This window comes from Dermacentor albipictus, chromosome 5 (genome assembly GCF_038994185.2).
Source record: "Dermacentor albipictus isolate Rhodes 1998 colony chromosome 5, USDA_Dalb.pri_finalv2, whole genome shotgun sequence".
Taxonomy (NCBI): Eukaryota; Metazoa; Arthropoda; class Arachnida; order Ixodida; family Ixodidae; genus Dermacentor; species Dermacentor albipictus.
The window spans coordinates 156,160,878-156,184,780 of NC_091825.1; the positions used below are offsets into that span (position 1 = coordinate 156,160,878).

A 23,903-nucleotide genomic window follows, 5' to 3' on the forward strand; every position below is an offset into this window, starting at 1 on the left:
AGGAGTTCTCATAATCTCAACCTTATCCCTTTCTTTTGCCGAACGGAGATGTTCAAGCACAGCTTCTTTCCGATGGCCATTGAACTCTCGAATTCACTGCCTGGAAGCATCCGCTCTTTACCTATGCAAGAATTTTTGGAAGCAATTACATATACTTGATATTCATATTTTTTTTGTGCCTGTATCTGGTTTTCTTGCTTTCCTTTTTTTTTCACTACCCACTCCTGCAATAGCCTCACGGAGGCTGCAGTATGTATAAATAAATAAATAAATAAATAAAAATAAAAACCGCACCTGGCGGTGGCGGCTTTGTGTTCCTAGGGTTATGGGGCCAAGCTTTGACAACTAAGCATGGGAGTTTGTTTTTCTTCGCCTAGTCCCTGCCCCGGCACTTGAGTCGAGGCGTCTATGCGCAGCCTTTCGTCGTACTTCCCATTTGGAGGCGCTGTCACGTCCACGAATTCTTGACGCGACACGTACGCGCATGGACAAGCTGGCCCTCAGCGAACGCCTACCAGCAACCAATACCTGCTGGCATTGACATTTCGACGCTAGGGTTGGGAAGAAGAGTGAGGGCGAGGGGTGGTGCGACAGCATACTTTTCGTTTTCAGCCCCTCTCCGCAAATCCAGTTCAAAGAAATAATAATAAAAGAATCAGAAAACACGAACGACACACCGAAATGGAGCGCGAGACATTAGCGCTCTAGAATGTTCGGAATGACTTCACGTCGATGCCGTGGCAGCCTCGCATGGAAATAAGCGCGAGGAGCAAGAAAGAGGGAAAAAAAGGAAAGAAAAGAAACCGCAATCAGTGTAAAAAAATAAACAGAAAAGCTGAAACGCTCGAGCAATACACAGTAAAATAATTTACACCCTTGATGGTGAGAATTGCGAATCATAACACCCTTGAAGGGTGTTTTCATTCAAGAAACATCCCATCATCATGACTTTTTGCGAAGCATAGGGCAGTTCTAGATGCCATAACACCCTTTTACCCACCGAAAGGGTGCACTGACTAAGAATATTGGGGGTGGGTGCAAGGGTGTTTTTGTTTGTTTTTATCACATTCACAAACATACAATTGCACGAAGAGACGGCGTGTCCCACGGCACTAAAAACCAGTGGAGGGTCCAGAAATGGGCCCTGCCTTACCCCAAGCCCTTCCCCCCCCCCCCCCCCCCCATGTCGGGCTTTCAAAGCCGACAAACCTCCTGAAGAGAGTCCCCCTCCGTTTCACTGTCTGTTTTGATAAGCCATTTTAAATATGTCCTGGGAAAAACCTGTTGCTGAAGCACTACTATCTATTATGTCACAGTGTTCTAGGTGGCACACAGTTCCTAAATGTCGTCACGCACAAATTCCGCGGAATCCAAAAGCGCGCACCTACTTTTTTTAGTATTGAATACTTAACCAAAAGAAAAATTTTCAAAATGTTTTCAGCAAGGCAGAACTAGTGCAGCTCTTGCTTTTGGGACGCCAAGAATCTAGCAAAATGAATAGGCCACGTGACAGCATGCAGCTAGACGCGCCACAATTGCTCTAAAGCAGTGCGGTCGTCTAGGTTTCTTTCAAGCATGACAAAACAGGCAGAAAAGGGTGCGACGAACCATACGCGGACAAACGATACGCCGATTCGAGAAGCTTTGACCCCACCTGACCTTCTTTCGCCGAATCAATAACCCCAATTCGTTCTGCTTCTCTCAAGTTTATAAACAAGGTAGGTTCGTTGGCAAACTTGAGCCTTCTCACCCACCACAATGCTTTGCTCAAGCAGCATCTGCAGAAAGAGCCGTGCAAAACGCTCATGGCTTCGCGTCTGCGTCAATTTACGAAGCTGGCTGTACAAAAAAAAACTATTAAGTTTGTAGTTGTATAGTAAAGGAACGTTCTACTGGCTTACAAACAGCTGCCTGAACGGAGTGCTCAAAAAGAAAGGGAGAATAATCTAAGAAAGTATAGAGAACCAACGTACAACTTGCGATGCATAAAGTATTTACAACACCGACTAACAACGGTATTTACTGAAATATTTCCCCTCCCAAATTGGAGACAGTATTATTGCATGCATCAATAGGATATCAAGCCAATCATTGTAGATATAACAAGATTCCAGAAATTGGCGGGGCATTTGCAGACCAATCTTTGTTCACGGAACAGTGGTGAGGCATTTTTCAAGTGTGCGCGCTACTGCCCACCTGCCAAGTACGTTCGCGATGTCTTGGCATATATGTAGACCTGCGCGAGACTCGCCCGTCTCCCCTCGCGAGACGGGTAGGACAGGTGCACATGCTGAATACGGGAAAGAAATACTTTGCAGAATGAAATTGAATTTTGTCAAAACACCAGAGCTCTGCATTGCAGGTTACAGCGTGCACAGGGGCGCGCTACCAGATTTTAAAGCGAAGCTTTCTATGCCTCCTCCCTCACTTTTTCCAATTCTGCTGCTGCTGCTGTCATTGGCTTGCCAGCCGCGTCGGTGGGTGGTTTGAGAGCGTGCATAATGAACATGAGAGGGACGCGGGGAAGGCGTGTGCGAGTCCTTTTAGCGAGAACTTCGTGGGCATCGCTACAATACTCTTTGGACCTCTTTGGACGTCACAATGCCCACTGAAACATCCTGGCCATCGACACAATGCCCTATGGAAGACTAATTACGCGTTAGCCCCCTTCTGCCCACCCCCACCCACCGCAAAAGTAGTGCAGAAGGTGCAGCACTTACTTTTTTGTACTCACATGAATCAGCGCAGAGGAGAGACAGTACGGTACTAAGGGGAGACAAGAGAATGCTTAAAGCCAACACCCAGACGAAATGTCATCACAGTTCCCACACTTTGCCAGGAAATTGTTGTTGTCATTCAATAGTCTTTACCACAGCTGCACCCTCGCCGAGCAAAGGGGTTCGGCGATGGTATAGGCACAGCTATTGAATGGGAACAATACTAAATTGCTCTGCTCGTGGTAGTTTGAGGGCGAGCGTAGTTGGGTCGAAAATGACTTGTCTACCGCATGCACAAAATACCTCAATTTTGAATATATCTTCCTCATTACCCGTCAAACTGCTATTATAAGCAACTGCAGTAAGACAAATACCGACATCAGATTATGACAACGACAACTCACGGTGCTGTCCACCAGAGGGGAATCGTTGTTATATTTGTTCTTTCTTTTGAGCGGTCATAGGCCCCACTCGGTCACCCGCTCATAAAAACATAGAAAAAAAAAACCCCGAGATCTGGATTCGCTTCGGTTGCACTTTCACGACAGCAGGCAAAGAAAGACTTTTCGTACTTGGAAACTTAAGGTTTTCGTGTAATTCTGCACATGTGAAATTTCGTGGTGTCACCTATACGTTTAGAAAGCTATTATGCAAGTACTTTTATATCTGCCGTTAATCCAAGCTATTTAAAATTTGAGTGAGCACTCCAGTTCAGAAATATGAGCATTGTGAACTTCTTGAAAATGCCAATTAAAGCTTTTTTTCTCTCTCTGTTTCTCTGTGCATAAAAGAAAAGACAGACTCGCAAGTACCTCTGTATCTTATACAATCAGGAAGGGCCACGTCTCTTTACAAATGAACGTCCAAGCAAACAAACAAAAAAGAAAGCATCGACAAATCAATTCACTTACACGCAGTTACCAGCCCACCTTTGCCCCATTTGATTTGATATCAGCTCATGTTTCTGGAATTAAATTTCCAGTGAAACTACCCGTAAACACAGAAAATAGCTTAGAGGTAGCGTAAAATAAATAGCTTTGAAAGTAATACACACACATAGTTTAAAAGAATATTTGTTTTTATGCCTTGAAAACGAAACCGAAATTTAAATAACTTCCCCCGACGGGTGTCGCCGCTATCGCCGCTACGTCATTTCCTGCGTCTCGCGGCGGGCCGCCGGGAGCACATGTGTGTGTTCTCCGTGACATTCTTGAAGTTGTGAGTAATTAGATTGTTTTTTGCTGCGTTTAGGTTGTACCACCTTTTTGTTTTCGTGTACTTTTGTGCTCATCGACGCGAAGTGAGCGTCCGGAGTGAAGGCGACGCGATTATGCGTGAGAAAGAAGGGCACCAGCGGCCTACGACATCGGTGTTTCTTTGTGACAGTGTGTTTACTACGCCTACGACGGCCGTCATTCGTGGCGAAGGAGAAAACATCTTCCATTCGGCCTCAACAGTGATGAAGTGGACGTTTTGTTTTTCGGCGGAATGCATCGTCAACATGGTCCATCCACTACGTAAACGAAACGGCGTGCCCAGAGTACAGATCGTGACAGCGCTCCGCCTTCAAACCGAGGGCCTTTTGCAAGGCGCATGAACTGCTCATATAAAAGGTACGTACGTAGCCACGTTCAGCGTCGCTTTTTTTATGGTGCGTCATTGTGGTAGTAATTTTCGCGTAATTTATTTAAAGGACAGCGCAAGGTGTGTTGGATGCGAGTGTAGTATATGTACTCCAGGCGTAGCTTATGGGCACCGAATGTGAAACAGAAAAAAAAAATGAATGTTTCATTGTTCACGTGTCCTCAACTAGAGTTGTAGAGAATTAAGTACTGCTACGCGTCAGTATTCGGCGCAGGCAGGGAAGTAATACTTTGGTTTGACTAATTGGTTCTTTCTGTTACCAAAGATGGGCGCAGACTTATACCGGTGTCACACGGCCACTTTCGAGCACGATTGAGCGCGTTCTGGATCGAAATTTTCGACCGCGATTGGCTCCCGTCCACCGATTGTGCAACGAGGCCAAACGCGTCCAGAAATTCGATTCCAGTCAGGATCGATCGCGGCCAACAGTGTGCAGTGTGACAACCGTATTAAATGTCGCTTGTGTACTTTCACTCAATTGTTATTATTTATTTTTTTTTGTCGGAGGTCCCGTGGTAGGTAATGACGCAGGCAGCTTGCAATGCTTGTGGTTTCATGACTAGAACTAATGCAAAACAAAAGAACCACGACCGTCCCGGCTATGTACTTATCAATCACTTTAAGTTGTGCTCGTTTGTTATAGAAGCTGTCGTGCTGTTGCGGATGAATGCGTGGTTGCGCTATTTGTTTATAAATTTATCTTTTTGTATAAATAAGCACACCGAGCCTAATCAATTTTTTTCTCGTCCTTGTACTCGTTTCTTGGTTTCACGCAGGCGTGCTTATTATTACTACTATCTGTTTTCTTGTTGTGTGACTGAACCCTGCCTAAGGCGTCGTGTCAGTTGTCAACAGTATTTCTGAAATGAATTGCACGTAGCGTCCTACGGTTATTGTACGCTTCACTACCTTATTTTAATGTCTAGTTATAAAGTGTATGGTTATTGTAACTATTCTTGGCCTTTATATATGTATTTATTAAACTGGTAAATGCTTAATTGTATTTGCAGTTTTGAGAGGTTCTTTTATTGAGTCGTCAATCTCGAATGGTATTAATGGTGGGTTTTCTTGTGCCCATGCAGTTGCAGTCAGCATGAAGCAATTGCATGGGAACCGACTGGCTGTCTTGGGCCTACACGTTGCTGAAAAGACAGTGAAGACGTCTGACCCGACAGGTATACTTTTTTCATCACAATTGGCCTACATATTTTTTTCACCGGAGGATGAAGACCTCCCCCAGTGAGCTCCAATTACCCCTGTCTTGCGCTAGCTGATTCGAAGTGAAGCCTGTAAAATTTTTTGACTTCATCATAGTCTACTTCTCTACCGTCCTTGACTACCGTTCTCTTCTCTTGGCATCCATTCTGTAACTCAAATGTGCCACCGGTTATCTGCCCTATGCATTACATGGTTGAAGAAGGCACTTGGGCTAGTTGGTGCTCATTGCAGACTTGAGACATCAATAACTAGCGTGAAAAAGACAACGTCAAGAAGCACACAAGAAAGAAGTCTAGACTTCAACTGAAATTTTTGCTACACAGAAACATGGAATGCACAGAATGTCGATGGACAGAAACAACACAGGAGCTATCGGAACAAATTTATGAACAGGTTAATTTCACTTACGAACATTCTTGGTAAGAGCCAGAGACGGGTGCTTACACACCTATTCTCCACTTTTTTGATGCAAAGTGCTTCGTATATTTCCCTATGTACCTGCTTCTGGAGCTGCCTGAGCACACGATTGCTTTGAAACTGCTTGGTGCATGAGCACATATGGCGATGATTGGCCATGTGGCCACCAGCCACCAAGGCACGCAAAGCTGCCCTATGTGCCCTCAAGCCAAACAGGTCGGTGTTTAAACGACCGCTTGGGGGAACAAAGATAGGGCATCTGTCATGGCTGGTGGCCATCTGGCCAATCATTGCTGTAAGTGCTCATGCACTGAGCAGTTTCAAAGCACTCATCTGCTCACGCGGCTCTAGAGGCAGGTCGACAAGAAAATATTCGAAGCACTTTGCATCGAAAAGCCGGTGATTAGTGTGTAAGCACCCCTTCCCTTGCTCTCGCCAAAAAAGAGTGTTCGTATCTCGAAATGAACCTGCCCATCGATTGGCTCCAATACCTCCTGTGTCAGGCAGGGAAAAGGAAAGATAAATGTTGCTTCCATGCGTTGAGGTCGCATCCCCTGAATCCTATGTTTCTGTGTAGCCAAAATTTCAGTTGAAGCCTAGAGTTCTGTCCTGTGTGCTTCTAGCTGTCGTACGTTGTCTTTTTCGCGCTAGTTAATGATGTCTCACGTCTGCACTACATGGCCTGACCAGCTCCCTTTTTTTACTCTTTATGTCAGCTAGGATATCAGCTCCTTCATCTACTTTCTGAACCACGTTGCTGTCTTACTGTTTCTGCTGCCATCAGGATAGGAGTGGACATGACAAATGAAACTGAATGTCATTTAGACAGAGGAGCAGTGAGACTTCCTGTGCTTTACCTTTTGCTGTTGTACATAATAGTTGAAATTGCACCAACACATCTTTTCCACCTTGTGATTTTCCCATAGCTGTGGCAAATAAATATATAGGCTTTAAGAAACTAGAAATGCAGTTTGCCTAAGAAAGAGAATACTCTTGCACCTAAAGGTAATGTGTATGATGCTCTGACTCCTTTGATGCATGTGCCTTGAGAGGTGTTGACGTTGTTCTTCATTTCTTTCTCAGTAAGCTTTACTTGATGGGTCTGACTTTGTATAAAGAAATAAGTTCTAAAGAAACCATAATACCTAACAGGCAGAATTGTCGAGGTTGAAAGTCAAGTTTTCTTTCATGCCATATTTTTTTCAGGCTGTACTAGTTGATCCATGATGTTCGACAGACAGCGCAGACTTGTACAAGGGACGTCAAAAGTGGCGAGAAATGGAACAAATGCTATCGCCTCTTTCTCCATCCTTTGTCGAGTTCACATTGTCTAACGTCATCGACCAATACCAACTAGCCCGTTTGCGTACCTGTACTAGTTGAGCCATTTATACTATGGTACTCTAAACCAAATGTGATAAATTCAAAATTGGTGCCTTTTCTATCTATGTACAAATACCTGTTTCATAAAATAGTTTAAAGAGTTATGGTTGATGTCATGTTTCGACACCACCATAACCTCATAAAATATCTTCATGGATGCAAAAGGTGCCTCTTGTGCAAGTTCCATTCTAGCCTGACACGGAAAACAAACCTGGCAGAAGGTAGAGCACATGCTCTTTTGTAAACAAAACGCATGATTGCATTTCCTTGGCAGTTATTGCAATGTTTTCTGATGTTTATCTGCGTGAACATTAATTATCTCAGCTGCTAAAGACACATCACTAGACACTGTGAGCAGAAAAAAAGTGATTGTGCAGTACTGTTGAAGTCATGCAACATTATGTTTAAGCAAACTGGCAGGGATGCTAGCTGTTAAAAAGAAAAAGCTGACTTCTAGAAAAATTTGCACTCCTAAATGTGGAATTGAAATTCACTATGCTTATAAGCTACAAAAGATTTCCAGGATGATCAGACTAGTTACACTGGCCATTTGCTGATTCAATAAGGTTCACTGAAGCTTGTTTTTAAATTCACAATGTTTTTATGCAGGGCGATGATTTTCAGTCTTGTGGAATTTTTAAATATAGTCCTGTTGCATATAGCATAATTCTAGTCCTTGAGCAGGAATATTCAAACACGCAGATATATCTAGCACAAGAAATCGAAACATATTAAACTAATTAAAAAAATTTATTATCTTTCGAATGAATTACATTATAGCTAATATAACCGAAAAGAAAGGGGCTTAACCAAGAAACCCGATGTTTATTAATCATATCCTAAGAAGCCAGCAAACACTGACACCAAGGACAAGTTAGGGTAAATTACTTGTGATTAACAAATGAAATAAAGAAATGATAAATTAATGGAAATGAAAGTGGATGAAAAAACAGCTTGCTGCAGGTGGGGAACGAACCCACGTCTTTGCATTACGCGTTAGATGCTTTACCAATTGAGCTACTGCGGGCGCCGTTTCCCCATCACTTTCTTGGGTATTTATGCTTCCTAGTAGAACGCTGGGAGTGTTTGCCAGCGCCACCACATATCTGGGGCACATATTGTAATTTACGAATCATAGCCAGTGAGATTACAAGGTGTATCTACTTGGAATTGATTTCCAGAATGGCGTCAGTTTGGAGATATGCACCATCAAACTTGCCGGAAAAATGCACTGTTGTTCCACTTACTTTTTTAACAAAATGTTCTTTTATGCACTGAGGCACAAAAGTGGGTTGTGCACTGAAGCACAACCCACTACTTTACCAGTAGTACTGAAAACATTTTGGCTCTTTATCTTTAATGCACTGATGTTTAAGCTATAGAATGTCACTTGCCCCATCTTCCTTCCTCTTCACGTTCCAAAGTAATCGAGCAATGCATGGCATCGAGTGGTGATGTCCGGTTGAAACAGTGGGCTGTAATTGAATTTCTCACTGCGGATGGTTCTGCGCCCTTCAACATTCATTGCCATCTGAAAGCAGTTTACGGGGATGCCTGTGTTGAAATCAGCACTGTGCGTAGGTGGGCAAGTACTGAGAAACATCAAAATACAGCCGCATCAAATGTCCAGGATCAGCACCGAACTGGACAGCCCACAATGGCTTCTTATGAGGATCATCAACATCAGGCAGACGAGTTGAAGCGGGTCAATCGTAAGATCAAGCAACACCAGATTGCAGCAACACTCGCTATTTCCATTGGTTCAGTGAACCACATAATTAAAAACCTCTTGGGTTACAAGAATTGAACTTGTTGGCTATGCTTCGACTTTTTCATGTCAGTCGTCAGTTACCGTGACACCCAACAAGCGCAAGTCTTCTTGTAACGCAGGTCTTTAATGACGTGGTTCACTCAGGCAATGGAAATGGCGAGTGTTGCAATCTGGTGTTGCTTGATCCTGCGATTGCACTGAGTCAACTCATCTGCTGATGTTCATGACCCTCATCAGAAGCCATTGTGGGCCATCCATTTCGGTGCTGATCCGGGAGATTTGATGTGGTAGGATTTTGGTCTTTCACAGTCTTTGCCCACCTCTGCACAGTGCTGACATCAACACAGGCATTCCTGATATGCGCACAACCTTCCACAGTCAGAACTTCAATTACAGCCTGTTGTTTCAACTGGACGTCACCAATGGATGCCATGAATTGCTTGATTACTCTGGAACGAGAAGAGATAGGAAGGCGAGGCATGTGGCATTCGATAGCTTAAGCATAAGCGCATCAATGATAAAAAGTTCAAAATGTTTGCTGTAATATTGGCAAAGTAGTGGGCTTGGAGGCAATAATTTCTGAATTGCCCTCATATAGTTTTGTAGCCTGTCTCTCCTACATTCATGATGTGGCAGATTAAATGCCTTATTCTTTCGAAATAACGATTTCCTGGAAGTAAGCACTATCTGTGCTTGTTTTCTTTAACCTGCTCTTCATGTGATCTTGAAATATTAAAGTGAATGATGCAGGGAAGCGCTGCTAGTCATGTTTCGTGTACTTTTCCTGACATTAAATTGCAACAAATCATTTTGCAGGTAGAAAAGAAGCAGATGGCTACAGTGATCAATGAAGAAATGGCTTCATCTATGATGGCTCGCCTTAGGACATTGGAATGGAGCTACAAAAAGGCATCATCATCCTCGCCTGTGTCCTGGAACTTTGGTTTGAATGAGACTGTTCTTCAATGTAGAACGGCCGCAAGACTCGTCACCACAAGGCATAGGGCAAGCTCAAAATATTGTACAGGAGGCTAGAATAAATGACCCTCCATGCAGTCACTCTGTATCTGTGATAAATGGGACCATTTCACGCAGAACACTCACAAGTGATAATGTGTTTTCTCTCAAAGTTGCTATGCAGTGCGTTTGTAAACACATTACCTATTGTATGCACACCATACATAACATTTCTGTGTGCTAGCCTAACTGTAGACTTAGAAACAAACAATGAAGTGCATATGTACCCGCTTCCACATGCCGTACTTCAAGGGCTATTATATTGCTCATTACACCCGATAGGTGAAGGGGTAATATATTCCTGATCACACCCTTACACCCCATGGGTCGAAGGGTAATATGTTGTTCAAAACACCCTCAAGGGATAGGGTGTTATTGGAATATAAAATAACCATCATAAGGGTGTAATTCCCTATAAAACCCAGCTTTTTCAAGGGTGCTAGGGGGTTAGTTATAGACACCGAAAAAAACCCTTAGGGGTGTAAATTATTTTACAGTGTAGGCGGAGTTGCCGCGGATGGTTCCGGTGCCTCGGTGGTGCAGTTGGCGCTTGTCACGCTAACAGCCTGCTTCCGCCAGGTGCGCCAGACAACGCTGGCTGCGAGTATAGGCTGCCAATTTTCGGCGCTCCGAGCTCACGGTGCGATCGAAGTGAAGCAAACGGCGTGCTTGTGCGTGCGCGCGTGCGTGCGTTGCCTCCGGCCGTGCATACACGGTTAGTGCGCGCGGGAAAGAAAATGAAGAGTGAGCCGTCTCGCTTTCTCATGGCGCGCATCTGTTGCTAGCGCTTCCGTCACTTACGAGTCTGCGCCACTAAAACAGCGTTGAACTGCGAACGCAAGACGCGGCGTCAGCTAATCAAGTGGCCGCGTGCACAGCGCTTCAAGCTCGTTAAATGGTTTCATGATTATCTGACGCCTTCTAAGTTAGCTGTCTTGATTTACCAGCGCATGACCAGGCGTACGAATCGTAAAGTCAGATAATTTTCGTGCGTGTGAACAACTTTGTATCTGTGGGAGAAGTTACGAGTACTTGAGCTCATCAAAACCGCTTAGTACCACTGGCCAACCACCTTCGCTGATATGCGCACTTTAAACGCAATGACGATTGACCTGCGCCGGTTTTTTTCTGAAGCGCTCGAATGAAAACAGGCCCATAGACTGAATTGAAAGATCTGAGTTTATAAGGCCTCTTAGAGACTGGTCAGTAGTTTTACCACCAGTTGCCGGCGCCTGTTTAGTGAATCAGTACAGCGCTTTCTGAATTGACTCCAAAACCCATAAACGCTTTCATTTGAGCAGCAAAATCTGTTTGTTATTGGCCGGCATACTCTCTGTACAATGCACAGTTTTACGGCTGAAGTTTTTTTAATTCTAAGAAAATGCTTTCATGAACAAAGAACGGTGGCAACCCAGGCTCCCTTTACCGAAAGCTGGTAATACACACTGCACTGATTGTTTCGAGAGTCATTGCGTTGACCAACTACGACAGCAAAATATATCTTATTGCAAATAGCTTGAGCCATCTGCAGTCAATTTAAGGAAGTGTAATTATTCGAGCTCTGAAGCGAAACGTTTGAGGAAGGTATAATTTTATGCAAACACACATTTGATAAACGAGAGGCTGTAGACAATGTATTAACGATTCACTCTGTTGCTAACTTATATTTCTGTTTTGTATTTGCGTTATACTTGTGCTATTTGTCATCTTTTCCACGTCCGGTATGATCACTTCCGAGTTCTTGCCCTTGCAGAGACCTCGTGCAACGTTTTCCGAAGTTATAATCACCCATACAGATTGTTTTCCATTTGGATACGTACCAGCAGCAAGGCCTTCATTGCCCTTGTGGTGTTTCCAGCAGCCTCAGGTGCACTTAAGCATTACGGTTGTAAAGAAAAAGGCCAATTGCCCAAAAATAGTCCTGAAACAGATTACGCTGCTATTAATCAATGAGACATACGGGGATCGAATACACATTTATACTGATGGTTGAGCCTCACAACCCGCTCTTCAGGTGCCGCTGCCATTGCGGCTACGAAAACCACAATCAAATTCAAGTTCTCGCACATGACAACGTCAACGGCGGCGGAGCTTGCTGCCCTGCGTGCTGCCGTCAAATACGTCCTGCAAGAGACACCTCAGAAAGGGATAATCTTTTGTAACTCTAAGGTAGCACTTCAGAGTCTGCATTTTGCCCTATATCACAGGGCTCATGAGCAGCTGACATATGATATAAGAGAAGACCACTATCAAGCTATCGTTAAAGGGCATGAAATTACATTCTAGTGGCTATTTGGACATATCAGCATTGCTGGTAATGACCTCGCCGACGAAGCCGCCCGGTCTGCCCATCTGGAAGCCCGACCAGTTCCAATCCCTTATCTAGAACTGCCACTGCGAGAAAGCTTCATATCGTGGCTAAACCTATGACACACAAATACTCGTCTTTCCCCAACCTCCCTAAGTGTCACCTTCATAGATTTGATCCATCCCTAATGCTATAAGTGCCATCAAAAGTTTCCCGCTCTGATGCGACAGTATTGTGCCGCCTCTGACTCGGAGTGGCATTTACGAAGGCCTACGCCTTCCGCATTGGAATGGGGGTTACGCCTATGTGCGCCTTTTGTGAAACTATAGAAATGATTGAACACTCCCTATGTCTCTGTCCCCAGTCCGACGTCGAGCGTGAAGTCCCCCGGAGAGCGTTGAACGGGCCCGACTCTAAACTATTCTTGGAAATGAAGATCCTTGCACCATGGCCGTACGCGTTGATGGTACAGATATCAACGAAAGCGTTGTTGCAGTACCTCAACTCTACACGTCTTGGTTACCGTGTGTACACTCCTTTCGAATCTTCAAATGTGCGAGAAACAATGTTCTCTCTATCTCCTTTGTTTCTCACTTTTCATCTATACAGCCCTGCACCCAATACAGGGTAGCAAACCAGACGCGCGTATGGTTAACGTCCCTGTTTTTCCTCTATTTGATGCTTCCCTCCCTCTCGATATATATATATGTATATGTGTACGTGTGTGCGTGTGTGTGGGTGTGTGCGTGTGTGTATGTGTGCGTGTCTGTGCGTGTGTGTGTTTGTGTGTGTGTGTGTGTGTCTGTGCGTGTCTGTGCGTGTGTGTGTGTGTGTCTGTGCGTGTGTGTGCGTGCGTGTGCGTGCGTGTCTGTGTGTGTCTGTGCGTGTCTCTGTGTGTGTGTGGTGTGTGTGTGTGTGTATGTGCGTGCTGTGCGTGTCTGTGCGTGTGTGTGCGCGTGTGTGCGTGTGTGTGTGTGGTGTGTGTGTGTGTGTCTGTGTGTGTGTGTGTGTGTGCGTGTCTGTGCATGTGTGCGCGTGTGTGTGGGTGTGCGTGTGTGTGTGTGTGGGTGTGCGTGTGTGTGCGTTTGTGTACGTGCATGTGCGTGCGTATCTGTGCGTGTATGTGCGTGTGTGTGCGGTGTTTGTGTGCGTGCGTGCGTGTGTGTGTGCGTGTGCGTGTCTGTGCGTGTGTGCGTGTGCGTGTGTGTGTGTGTGTGTGTGTGTGTGTGTGTGTGTGTTTGTGTGCGTGTGCGTGTGCGTGTGTGTGTGTGTGTGTATGTGTGTGTGTGTGTGTGTGTGTGTGTGTGTGTGTGTGTGTGTGTGTGTGTGTGTGTGTGTGTGTGTTTTCGTTGTCTTTCGTAGCCTTACTAAGGCGAGGCAGAACGCGCAGCCGAGTGCAAGAATCATGACATAAATCTTATTCTTTCAGGTAGATCCCTTGCCCATACGTTATTTTTCGCGAAGAATTCTTCGCATGCAATACCTTATAGGACCGCTTCTCTCACAAGAATGTTATTTTCTATTGAATATATTTATATTTTCCCGCCGCAATCTCTGAAAAACTTATGCTGCGCCGAGAGATGTATCTGAAGAAATGCGCTCAAAAGATAATACGCGTCCCGCATGGAATGCTGGTCCTGTCGTACAATCTAGATTAAAAAGCCTTTATTTTCTTGGCAGAAAAACGTCACTGTTTTAGAAGAAGAAAGAATTTTTTTTTCTTTCATTGCATTGATCCTTGTAAGGTACTTTGGAATTTGTGCCTTAGAGCCAGTGCCTGGATTCCCCACGATCTCGGCAGGCCTGAACCACGCAAATGGTGAAGCGCACTAACTGAAAGAACGAAATTAAACATGATTCGTAGATTGTACACCTATCCTTATTGAGAAAATTATTTTCTTTCTAAAAGCAAAGGCCCAGTATGTAAAAAAAATGACAAAAATGAGAGGCGTAGTGAAGGCTGCCGACAGTGACTTCAAACTACTGGATCGGCTGGTGACTTTGATCACCGATTTTATCATATTTACCACGGTATACTTTATCGAGAAGTAAGCCACTGCAGAAACACACTGAAGTAGAAAATGAAGGAAGTGTTTCAATCTTTTGTACATTTAAGTTAGAGGAGTAGCCGGCTCCTTCCACAAGTATCAACATCTGCTTGGATTCAGAAAATGATAATAAAAAGAAAATAAGAATTTTTCGAGGACTTGCTGAGAAAATCTGCGAAATGTTCGAAATGCTTTCTCATTCCTTGTGGCTTACTCTGTCGAGTGATCCTTTTAAGAGAGAGAGAGAGACAAAGAGGAGGAAAGACAGGGAGGTTAGCCAGTGTAAGTACTGGCTGGCTACCCTGTGCTGGGGAAAGGGGTAAAGGGAGTAAAAGGAGAAAGAAGAACAAGAGGAGAAAAAAAAAATTAAGGAAATTCACGCAGTACCGCGATACTACACGATACAACACTCAAAGGCGATCGCACAATTCGCAAGTCCTTAGATACTTCAGCAAAGCCTTTAAGGCCTTGAGTGCCGAAGCCCGTCTGGACCAGTGTCCTAGAGCCTTCTCCTCTGTAAAGGGGCGATTGTCCAGTTTTTCGAGCGCGGTTACGAGCACTGTTCTTGGCACTTTGTAGCTGGGACAGTCACAAAGGAGGTGCTGAATCGTCTCCTCGCAGTCGCAGGTTCCGCAAGTAGGGCTGTCGGCCATTCCAATACGGAATGAATAGGAGTTCGTGAAAGCGACGCCGAGCCACAGGCGGCACAGAAGTGTTGCTTCCGCTCGTGGTAACCCTGGTGGTAGCCGGAGTTGCAGACATGGATCCAGTCTGTGGAGACGTTCGTTCGTGAAGATCCTTTTAATATTGTCAATACGATCATTCACGTATACTCAACAGCGACGACTCAGTGTGCCACACTTAATCACAGTGAATCACAGTGTCTGCATGCTTACCACTTATCCAGGATTTAAGAGATACAGTATTAAATGTTAAAAGTTGTTTTTACGCGACCGTTCTTTGTTACGAAGCGGCGAGCACGCGGACACTCATGTGTGTGATGTGGAGTTGCCTATCTAGCAAAGTACGCGCTGTCGGCCTCCATGAACCGAAGGACGCTTCTGAGAAAATTGAGTCAACTACACTCTTGTCACCGTAGCGAACGCAGGTTACTCCTGGCAAGTTGCAACAGTAAATCAAAAATAGCGGAAGGAAAAAACAAGAAGTGGCTAACGGTTGTGCAAGGATGGCGACACGGGGACGGTCGCTCGGCAAGACCGGCGCATGTGCCGCGCATTCATCGCGGCTCCCGCCGACAACGGCCACAATGAAAGCGTGCGAGGGGCGCGAAGCGAGCGAGGGAAACGGGAGGGAGATCCGCGGTGCGCCGCCTTCACGCCGCCGAGCTCCACTCCAGAGGCGGCGCTGCACCGACGAGACAATGCGGCCCGTTTTGCTTCGCCAGCGGCCCTCGTCACCGCCATTCTTTCTAGTCGGGCCGGACATGCTTGTTCAGCGCAGACACGTCCCTGGGTGTTTCCGCTACAAGAAAGCACGTGCAGCCCACCACAGCGATAAGCTTGGGCGCGCCTGTAGATCAGGACTCCAGGCGGGACGAGGTAGTCTGGGCTTGTGAAACGACTCATTAGCAGTCTAATTAAAAGCGAAAAAGAGAGACAGAGGAACTGAGGGAGGAAGGAGCACGAGGAGCAGGAAGGGACGAGCGAACGTCATTGTTTTCCCGGCGCCGCTGGGCAGAAAAAAAAGAACGCGCTATCGAGGAACTTGCAAAGGGGCAGTGCCTCGCGCGCTGCGCTGTTCTCTTTCACTGAGCATGAATACTCCTGTGTAATGCATGCAGAACCACTGATTGTTGCTCGTCCAATCAGAAGAGGGCGAACGAGGGAAAACAAACTCAACCGCTTTTTATTACTCCGTCGCCAGACAAGGCATTTCTCCCAACCGTTGGTGGCAGTCCTGGCTGAAAAAAGTCTGATAAAGGCTTCTCTAAAATTTTCTGAAGATTCCGCACATTTAATTTTGCTCGCACTGGTCTAACAAATGTGAACACAAGTGGCGGCGACAGAAACTACTTAACACTGCTGACTACCACGTGGAGTTCATGAGGCCCTGTGCAAAGCTTTTACAAGCGCTCCAAATCATGCCGCCGCTGTCGCTGGCTGCAGATGTGTTTATTTGGGCGGCAGCATTTCCGCCACGCCTATAGGTCAGTAGGAAAAAAATTAGGCCCATGCAAAAGAACAACATATTTGCATTTTTCCCGCTACTATGTATGCAGCAAGGAACAGTGCCATAACCGGTTGCTGTTGGCGTATGAACATAAATAAAAGGTATGCGGTTATGGGTACACCGCGAAAAAATACAAAGGCGAGAGAAGAGGAGATAACACAATCACTCCTCAGTGCTCGACGAGAGATAGAATGTGGATATTGTACATCAATATGGTCAATTGGTTTAGTTGGTTGATTTGCATCCTGAAAACCTTTTAAGCGCAACGATTGACAGCACACGATAGAAACTACAGGACAAGTTACTTTTCCTGTTGTTTCTATCGTGTATTGTCTATCGTTGCGCTTAAAAGGTTTCAAGATATTGTACATCCAAATCTTACCCGCGCCACTAGGCAGGCCGAGAACATATGCGAGAAATGGAGCTGAAACCGTAACTGCGCTGGCGAAAGTCGTGCTCGTTGGCAGGAGGCGAAAGGTGGATCCTCTTGATGGAGGTTGTGCCACAGGGTTTCACAATCGCTGCGGCTTACTACTGCGAGAAGGGGTGCGTGGGCACAGAGAGGAGGAAAATTTTGTAAAAATACGGCAATACACTGTCACACTCCAGTGCTTGTCCCTATAGCCCGGAAATAGCACGCCAGAAATTTAAGAATAAGAAGCTTGCATGGGTTCTCTGGCACAGACTATTTTCTAAACACAGCGGCAAACATGTTATAGCGGTTGCGCATATGACTCTAAACTAAATGGGATTTCACCTAAGTTTTCTAGCGTTTTTTCTAGACCGATGCTTTTTAGAATAAGTGTAATTTATTTCAAAGCTGTCGTCATGTCCTGTTTATCCCATACTCCGAAATTGTCCGCCTAATATTCTTAAGTCTCGGCTATGCTAGAGTGAAGCCTCTGGCTTAGCGGGAGTCTCTTCCGAATTTAAGACTCTGACAGCACATGAAAATGCAATATGCTATCCACGATGATCTTATCTACTTTGTATTTGCTTTCCAAAGATGTACTTGTACCTCATCCTATTGCGAATGACTAAACTTGAGAAGAAATCAGAGAAGAAAAAAGCTTTTTATGATCTACATATCTCCTGACTCAGTATGCGTTCAACATCAACTCTCGTCCTTTCAATTCATGCAGCCATCAGCTCCCTAAATTTGAATTTTTCGAGCTCAGCACATAACGCATGCAGAAACTGGGCTACTCTGAGAACTCATTGAGCCTTAGATGAGAAGCGCTACGTATAGTTTTCCGGGAAACAAAAGAGGCATGTATAACCGAACCAAGTTCAAAAGCCAAGGAGTGTCATTCTTGCATTATGCATGTATGCCGAGCCTGTGACTACGGTTTCAGGCTTTGATTTATAATTCATGCACTGATCTGGGGCGCGTACTTTTCTTGTCATTAGGCCATTTTATTCTCTTTAGACTTTTTTATCCACGCTGCTATGATCTGTATGCCGCCTTAGTCCTTTATAAACTTCTGAGCTTCCATAGCGGAGATTCCTAAGGCTCGCTCGTTTCCTGCTTTGCTGAATCATTCATGTGTTGCTTTGACTGCTACGAGTTTCGAGAGACTTACAGAGGCCGGGGGCAAAAGAGAAGTCACAGGAAACAAAAGAGGGCAAGCGTTGCTTTGATTGCACGATACAAACTCTACTTACATATGCCACAGACATTCAAGTATTTAAGCACGAAAAAGGAAATCAGTCTGATGTAATCGTAGCAGTGAGTGAGTGAGTGAGTGAGTGAGTGAGTGAGTGAGTGAGTGAGTGAGTGAGTGAGTGAGTGAGTGAGTGAGTGAGTGAGTGAGTGAGTGAGTGAGTGAGTGAGTGAGTGAGTGAGTGAGTGAGTGAGTGAGTGAGTGAGTGAGTGAGTGAGTGAGTGAGTGAGTGAGTGAGTGAGTGAGTGAGTGAGTGAGTGAGTGAGTGAGTGAGTGAGTGAGTGAGTGAGTGAGTGAGTGAGTGAGTGAGTGAGTGAGTGAGTGAGTGAGTGAGTGAGTGAGTGAGTGAGTGAGTGAGTGAGTGAGTGAGTGAGTGAGTGAGTGAGTGAGTGAGTGAGTGAGTGAGTGAGTGAGTGAGTGAGTGAGTGAGTGAGTGAGTGAGTGAGTGAGTGAGTGAGTGAGTGAGTGAGTGAGTGAGTGAGTGAGTGAGTGAGTGAGTGAGTGAGTGAGTGAGTGAGTGAGTGAGTGAGTGAGTGAGTGAGTGAGTGAGTGAGTGAGTGAGTGAGTGAGTGAGTGAGTGAGTGAGTGAGTGAGTGAGTGAGTGAGTGAGTGAGTGAGTGAGTGAGTGAGTGAGTGAGTGAGTGAGTGAGTGAGTGAGTGAGTGAGTGAGTGAGTGAGTGAGTGAGTGAGTGAGTGAGCGAGCGAGCGAGCGAGCGAGCGAGCGAGCAAGCAAGCAAGCAAGCAAGCAAGCAAGCAAGCGAGCGAGCGAGCGAGCGAGCGAGCGGAGTGAGTGAGTTGCTAACGGCATAGCTAGTTAGCTATCCAGCCGGGTGGTCTTGAACTCTGAACTCTGAACTTTATTTGCATCTATACAACGTACAGATAGCAGGGGCACAGACAAAAAGCCATAAAATCGGCTTGACTAGGTCTGTGTCCCTTATTGGTTTCTTTGGCATCACGTAGCAATGCGTGCACAAATACAAGGTGAACAATAAAAAATATAAACAATATGGGGATAAATGCGACTACTTATACAAAGTTATTTCGCACTGCGGCGAAAAAATTGACATGAGTGCAGAAATAATATTGTCATACAGGTTACGAAAAACACGAACAGGAAAACAACAAAATGCAGACATTATGAATCCCTTCTTGGTGCCGACGTTCGGAGCATTTGAATCCAAGCTGAAGTCTATAAACTGGCTATTATGCACTACCTAAAGGTTATTTTGTTCTTTTTTCCTTCTCTTTTCTTTCCATCTTTCTTTCTTCGTTCTTTTTAAGCATGAAATACTTTAAGCTACCGTTATCGGCGACCTTCTAGTAACCTTGAGCCAAAAGCCAGAGCCCTTATCCGGGCACTCAAACGAAAACATTCGGGCAAGTTGCGAGAACCAAACGAGACATCCGGGCAACCAGTCAAAACTTGAGAACATTTCCCACACCATCTTTCCACGCACGTCTTACCATTCAGCCTCCAGCTCTGTGTGGCGCAAAAATTTGAGGAGGAGTCGGAACACTTCTGTTCAATGTCCCTACATTACGAAATATTTCCTACACTTGTAAAGCGCTGCTGCATTAATTGCGGCAACGCGCGAAACAAAAGCAGAAAACCTCGTCCGCCTCAATTAAACGGGCGTCGCAGATGCTTGCATTATTAGTGCCGTCTTTGAGAAGTGCATAAAATTGCATTTTGAGCATTTCTTCGTCATTGCCATGATCTGTTATCACTACATGCCGCATATTACAGCAATCAAAACCAAATAAGAGACAGTTTGGCCAAAATATGGAGATTCGAAGTAATCAAAAGCGATGAAAAAAAAGATGCCATAGCCTTACAAGCTGGAGACAACGTCTCATCAGGGTCGCTGCCTTCGTCAAGGCTTTTGGTTGTACGAAGGATGTCACATGCTGGAGCCATCGTTTCAATTATAGGGAGCTTGCTTTCGTTGAAGCTGTTGGTCGAACAAGGGACGTCTCAGCAGGTTTCGACAGGCGATTTTACCTTCGTCAAGGCATTCAGGTCGAAGAAGGTCTAGGTCGAGCACAAGATATCACAGGCTGGAACCAACGTTACGAGAACAAGACTTGCTTTTGACAGGGCTCTTGGTCGAACAAGGGATGTCTCAGGTTTGAGCAATCGTTTCGACAGTAGGGTTTTCCTTGAAGTGTGTTGGTTGAAGAAGGGTTCTTAGGATGGAGCCAGCATTTCGACCGGGAGTCTTGCTTTCGTCAAAAGTACAGGTCAAACAGATGTCGGAGGCTGGAAGTAATGCTTTGACAGCAAAGCTTGCATTCATCAAGGTCATTGGTCGCAGAAGCGATACGATAGGCGGCCGGGAGCGTTTCGACAGGGGGCCTTCCCTTCGTCGAGGTTGCTGGTTGAACAAGAGATGTCTCAGGCTGGAGGTAATGTTTCTATAGGAGGCCTTGACCGTGACAACCACATAAAGCCATCAGACAATGACAACAAGGCAAGCATTTGCGGAACTACTTGTTTATTTCCTTTAAATACAGAAATTTTAAACAAACAAAAACGAAAGGTGACGCAAAAACAACTGGCGACAGTTGTGATACGAACAAATGTGCGCATTACGCAAGCGATGCTCTTATCAATTGAGCTACAGCGGCGCAGTTAAAGCAGTTACACAAACAGGCTATGCCGGTACAAACACAGAATCTGCCGAATCTAGCGGCACTGCCGAGAAGTCCACGCGTGGCCTGTGAGAGAAGATGCGTGGCGTGCTGGTGTCTGCGAACGCTCAGACTTGTTCGTTCACTTGCCACATACTCAGTGGCACATACTGAGTGACCCAAGTTGGGTAGAGGTTCATTAAAACTGCGGCACATACCGCGTGCATTTCTGGCGCAGCCTGCTAATGTGTCAGGCTACTGTCCTTGAGGAACCCTCGCTTTAGGTGCATGTGGAATATGCTACGTTCACTTATTAAGAAATCAGGATCGAATAGGGGCAAGGAATTGGATAAAGCAGGTAATACGCCATTGTAGGTATCTACAATGGCGTATCTTTCTTCTTTTCTTTTTCATTGTAGAATGGTCCATTGTAAGTGGCACATGCCTAGTTACCCAGAGAGAGAGAGAGAGAGCGATAAAACATCTTTATTGAAAAGTCCCTGCTGGGTTCGAAAGAGGAATGGAGAGGCTGGGAGGCTAGTCCCGTAACGCTCCGCTTTCCGTATGACGCAGGCGAGGATTGCCCGCCAGCTGGACAGCGCAGAGCGTGTCTTCTGGGCATCCGCTGAGCAGTATGGCCTCCCACTGTTCAGGGATTTTTATTTTAGCATTTTCGTTTATGCTGTGTCGTCTGGTATTGTTTGGAGCTGATGGGCATGCCCATATAATGTGATGGAGGTCTGCACGTGGTGTATTGCATGTCTTACAGTGTGAGTAGAATGCTTATGGGTGTATTCGGTCCATGACAGATTGACGACTAACCACGGTGGTGCTGGTATATACGTTTCGTCTAATATTGCTTATGGAAGAAGATACGATCTATCCTTAACCGTTGCTAAGTGCGAATCTGTTTAGATTGAAATCAGCAACTGCTTTCTTGCTCAAAATAGCAAGAATTTCATATGCGGCTGCATTTACCATTCTCCCTTATCGTCAGTCTATGAATTCTGTACCGATCTCGATCATATTTTACATAGTATATCCCTATAATATAAGAATGTTGCTATAATAGGTGACATAAACATCAATTTACTCGATTAAACATCACCCATTTGTATTAAGTACACTAGTTTGTTCCATAGCTACGGATATGATTCCTGAATTAACGTTCCCACATGCGAAGTCTCTTATGGTACAGGCTCACTTATTGATCATGCCTTTTCTAACCTGCTTCATTCACCAGAGGCAAAAGTTTTGCGCATCGACATGAGTGGTCATTACCCCCTGCTTTGACGCTTCAATTCTAATATACGACATTACCCACTTTCACACACTAAATATGTTCTTGACAAAGATGGCTTTATCACTGCTGTTGCGAATACAAGCTGGTCCGAAATTAAATCACTAAACGACCCACAGAAAGGTTTTTCCAAATTTTTTCCTCTAATTACATCATACTTCCGAAAGCTCACCTCCAAAAAGAAATGCAAAAAAATGTGTCATTTGTTCACAATCCGTGGCTCTCACAGCAGTTATTAGCAGAAATGCGCAAACGGGGTAATTTATATAGGAAACCTAAAAGGCAACCATTTAACATGAACCTACATGCCCGATATATAAGCTTTTGTAACACTCTTAACTATAAAATAATATCAGCTAAACGTTTGTATTTCGAGCAAAGAATTTTACAGGCAGCTAATAACACTAAAAAGAAAGGGTAGATTGTCAACTCCTTTTTAAATAAACACACACGACTAAACAAGGTATCCAGAATTTTAAAGGATGGAGTAGAGCTAGATTCCCCTGCGGAAATAGCTTTGGCTTTTAGTAGTTTTTTCTTTCCTAACAATCCACCTACTCCTGCAGAAATAATCGACATGAATCGTCTAACTCATTCATTCTTTTTATTTCCTACAACCCTAGGGGAAATAGCTGCTGTTATAAATTACCTAAATGTGACAAGCGCTGGAATTGGTGAGGTCCACCCTGCTAACTTTAAACTTATTTCGCACCTAATTTCAGACATAATTTCATTTACTGTTAATTCATTATTCAGGACTGATTTATTTCCCTCTGAACTGAAGCGTGGCAAAGCTATCCCAGTGTTGAAAAAAAAGCGACAGCTCTTTATTGCACAACTGCAGACCTATTTCCACTCTGCCGTTCTTTGGGAAAGTTATTGAGAAACTAATTGAAATACGGCAAATAAAATATCTTTCTAAATTTAATATCCTCTCTGCATGCCAGTTCGGTTTTCGCCATGGGTATTGCACAGAGCTGGCACTTATTCATCTTACGGACCAACTAAAAAAATTATTGACGAGGGATTTCTCGCCGCCTCAATTTTCATCGATCTAACACAAACATTTGATAGCATTATTCATAATATCCTATTTTCTAAGCTTGAAGCAACTGGCATTTTCGGTCCTGCCCTTTCGCTACTAAAAAGCTACCTATATAACCAGGTTCAAGTTGTTTCTGTTGCCAGTGCATATTCTCGACAGCAAACTAGTAACATCGGTGTGCCTCAAGGCTCCATCCTGGGATCACTTCTGTTTTTAGTTTAGTTTCTTCGACAAAATGCATTCTGTACGCTGGCGATACCACAATATTCACTTTTAATAAAGATATCTCATCTCTCGCTAACAAACTGAATGCTTACTTAGAAAACATTCAAAGGTGGTGTAATGGTAACACGTTATCTATCAATGCAACTAAGACTAAATTTGTTGTATTCTCTTGACATCAGCGAAACGTAGGCAGCTGCCTTCATCCAAGTTCATGTTCATCTTTCCTTGGCATTCTACTTGATTGTAATCTGAAATGTCACAATCATATTGCTCACATAAAAAAGAAAGTAGCTTACGGTATACGCATCTTAATTAAAGCACG

The 23,903-nt window shown here is 44.7% G+C and overlaps 1 long non-coding RNA gene across 1 annotated transcript; it reads left to right on the plus strand.

The window, feature by feature from the left end:
* Positions 1–4,172: 4,172 nt before the first annotated feature.
* On the plus strand, positions 4,173–10,096 carry LOC135902376 (uncharacterized). The gene is made up of 3 exons (XR_010564496.2): positions 4,173–4,330; positions 5,444–5,536; positions 9,967–10,096. It is a non-coding gene; the product is annotated as an uncharacterized lncRNA (long non-coding RNA).
* Positions 10,097–23,903: the final 13,807 nt, after the last annotated feature.